The sequence below is a fragment of the Pelodiscus sinensis genome, chromosome 1 (assembly GCF_052426305.1).
Source record: "Pelodiscus sinensis isolate ZL-2025 chromosome 1, ASM5242630v1, whole genome shotgun sequence".
Taxonomy (NCBI): domain Eukaryota; kingdom Metazoa; phylum Chordata; order Testudines; family Trionychidae; genus Pelodiscus; species Pelodiscus sinensis.
In genome coordinates this window covers 306,366,986-306,370,941 of record NC_143052.1, presented here as the reverse complement: position 1 = coordinate 306,370,941, position 3,956 = coordinate 306,366,986, and positions in this window count along the sequence as shown.

Genomic DNA, 3,956 nt, shown 5'->3' with positions numbered 1-3,956 from the left:
AGCATGTGGCACCTAGAGAGAACCACCCCTTCCGCCTAGGGTTGCCAGATGTTTTCAACAAAAATACTGGACACACTTGACATTACATCTTATTTAGAAAATACCAGACATTTATATTTTCTCAATTTGTTTCCTGAACAGAAAGCTCAAATACTGGACTATCCAGTTCAAAGCCGGACATCTGGCAACTCTACTTCTGCCTGAGGTCCCGCCCCTTCCAGGGGCAGAACTGGCCCTTGACCACGAACCAAAATTCATGAAGTGGCCCCCCTGCAAAAATTATTGCCCACCCTTGGCCTAGAACTTAATGGTGGGAAATCAGTAAGGATGATCATAGAATACTAGGACTGGAAGTGACCTCGAGAGGTCATCATGATGCAGGGGTCTGTGTGCACAAGCAGGCTGGTGTGTCAGGGCTATAGCAGCCTGTAGTAGGGTCATCAATGTAAAAGGTTAGGATTTACTCTCATGGTGTCCTGACAGGTCTACTGCTCCATCACTGATGATAACCAGAGGGCTGCATGCATGTGTGCTCAATCATGTGTGCCATGCTGACTTGTGTGATTAGTCAACTCTGACTAATGAGAGAGCTCCCAAAAAATCACAAATCAGATAAGGATCGAAGGTGCCTGGCCAGGTTTATTGTTAGGGAAAGTACAGTAATAGTTGTCAAACTACGATGTACCACTACGTATAGATACCTGTAACAGTAGACTCAGTTCAGTCAGTGGGAGGTCCCACTGCCCCCTCAGCTGGACAAAGACTGCCCCTCCAAGATACCACTTTATAGACAGATACATACAAGTTTCACATCACTCCTGATGTGTCAGATTGCTACCCTCTAACATTATCAACTTACCACCCTCTGATGCTACTTAGATACCATTCATCACCCTGCGCTTTGTGGTCCATTAGAACATTTCTATCCATCATGCTGTCAGTTTAGATCCTTTCCTGAACCTGGGTTTGTATCTGTGGGGAGTGTGGGTACCAAGGTCTTTTTGAACGAGGTGGTGGTGCCATCCTTTTGGACTGTGCTTTCAACTTATGACCAGTACCAATTACTATATTACAGTCAGTATCTAGTATCAATTACTGTTCTACACCTGGGCCTATTACCAATTAATGTTTTACACTTTCAACCCTGTTCCTGCCCAGTTCTGTGAGTAGGGGTCTGCCTCTTGCTCACAGCTTTGCTTTATATTAGCCAAGTTTTGTTCATTGTTAGCTAGGCCTCAAACCATGCCTGTGCTACATGGGCTTTTGTTTCAGGCCCTCTTCTACTACACAGCTCTGGACAATGCAGTAGAGCCAACTCAGTTTTTATTGCATCGCCAGTGATTTGGGGGGTATTTTTTACCTGTCTGATGGTAACATGGTGAAAGGTTGTTGTCAATTTATAAATTCTTCCTCTCAAAATAGGCACCATCTCCTTTTACTGTCCATTGGACTGAAGCCAGCAAGATTTCTTTGTGGGAAATAGTGACTATCTGCAAATAAAAGTGAGGCAGGTCTTAATAAAGTTGGCTGCCATCTTCCATTGTTTTCAGTGGGTTTAGAACCATATTTATAGGCAAAATAACTATAATCATTCTATAGTTACAGTGTTGTTGCCAGCAAGAGTAAGTCTCAGGTCTGACATTGGGTTCTCAAAGTACAAGAACATACTGCACAGGTATCTGTCAAATACAAGGGCTACGTCTAGACTGACATGATTTTCCGGAAATGCTTTTAACGGAAAAGTTTTCCGTGAAAAGCATTTTCGGAAAAGAGCGTCTAGATTGGCACAGACGCTTTTCCGCAAAAGCACTTTTTGCGGAAAAGCGTCTGTGACCAATCTAGACGCGCTTTTGCGCAAAAAAAACCCGATCACCATTTTCACGATCGGGGCTTTTTTGCATAAAACAAATCTGAGCTGTCTACACTGGCCCTTTTGCGCAAATGTTTTGCACAAAAGGGACTTTTGCCCGAATGGGAGCCGCATAGTATTTCCGCAAAAAACACTGATTTCTTACAGTAGGAAGTCAGAGCTTTTGCGGAAATTCAAGCGGCCAGTGTAGACAGCTGGCAAGTTTTTCCAGAAAGGCGGCTGATTTTCCGGAAAAACTGGCCAGTCTAGACACAGCCAAGCAGTTTAATTTCTGACAGCTGTCAGCCGTACCCTTGAACTAAAGAACAACATGATAGGAAAAGCATCATCTTATGTCCCTTCTGCAAGCCGGGAACTCCGTTTCGGCTGCGAACGAAGCAGGAGATCATCTAGGCTTCTGAGGCACTGGTACCAAAGCCCATTGGTGAGGTTCAAATTGCCATACTGTTGTGCAGCTTATATACACAGGTTTTTACCCTGTTTTGTAGTTTGGAAGTTTATGGGTGTTACTCATTGCTTGTTACAGTATGGCTCATCTGTACTGCTTGTCCTTTGACTTTGTTTACATGGATCAGTACATCTGGGTAAACAGGATTGTTATATTCCCATTCTTATCTACAATCCATTCGTGCTACAATGAGGTACGTTCCTAAAGCAGAGGTTCTTAACTAGTGAGGTGCGCCTCCCCAGGGGAGGTGTGAAGGGGATACAGGAGAGGTGTGAGGTGCCTCCCAGAAAATTTCTCAATTGCCTTCTCACTGGATAAAAGTCTAAAGTTTAGATTTCTTCATAATTAATATTATGAAATAAAATTATAAACATTTCTTATTAACTTCTAGCGATCAGCACACTATAATAGCAGTGCAAATCAGTCAGGCCTATGTGACGACACACTACAATAACAGTACGCAAACATTACCAACTTTCATCTTCAAATATTACATAAATTTGTTAGGAAAAGGTTCAAAGTAAAAAGCTGATATTATTCATTAAGGCATTGTAACGGGTTCATTCATCCCACAGCGCCACCAGCTGTCAGACTTGGGAATTAGCTTGGAGGGCTGCATCCAGCTGGTTCGCCAGGTCCCAGGCTTCAGGCAAGCCTCGGGGTTTGAGCCAGGCCTTCAGCTCAGGCTGGTCCTCCGAATCACCAGCCACCAGTAAATCCTTGGGTTCCTCTAAGTCAGAGGCTGTGTCTAGACTGGCAAGTTTTTCCGCAAAAGCAATTGCTTTTGCGGAAAAACTTGCCAGCTGTCTACACTGGCCACTTGAATTTCCACAAGGACACTGACTTCCTACTGTCTGAAATCAGTGCTTCTTGCGGAAATACTATGCTGCTCCTGTTTGCACAAAAGGGCCGGTGTAGACAGCTCAGATTTGTTTTGCGCAAAAATGCCATTTTTGCGATTGGGGCTATCAGGGCTTTTTTGTGCAAAAGCACGTCTAGATTGGCACAGACGCTTTGCCTCAAAATGTGCTTTTGTGGAAAAGCATCCATGCCAATCTAAACGCTCTTTTCCACAAATGCTTTTAACAGAAAACTTTTCTGTTAACAGCATTTGCAGAAAATCATGCCAGTCTAGACGTAGCCAGAGGATAGCCCTGCTGGCCGGCTTGGCCAGGCCTCGGCAGCCCAGGCAGTAAAGCAGTGGTCTCCAACCTTTTTACACCCAAGATCACTTTTTAAAATCTCAGAACAGGCGAAGATCTACCGCCCTGCCCCTTCCTTGAAGCCCTGCCCCTTCCTTGAAGCCCCGCCCTCTCTATTCTCCTCCTGTCCATCACTTGCTATCCCCAGCCCTTACACACTCTGATAAACAGTTTATTTTTAAATTATGCGATAAATACAATTAAAATCACGTGTTTATAGTTATCAAATAATGGTCTTTTTTATTCATGCTATTTAAATCTAAAATGAAGCATTTATAATTATACATTTTGTGGGGACAGAGTACTGCGGCTGGGGGCAGGAGAGAGGACAGGGTTCTGCGGCAGGGGCCAGAGTGCCAGTGGGGACAGAGTTCGGGGAGTGGGGACAGGAATGGGGACCGAGTTCTGAGGACAGGGGAGTGGGGACAGCGTTCCG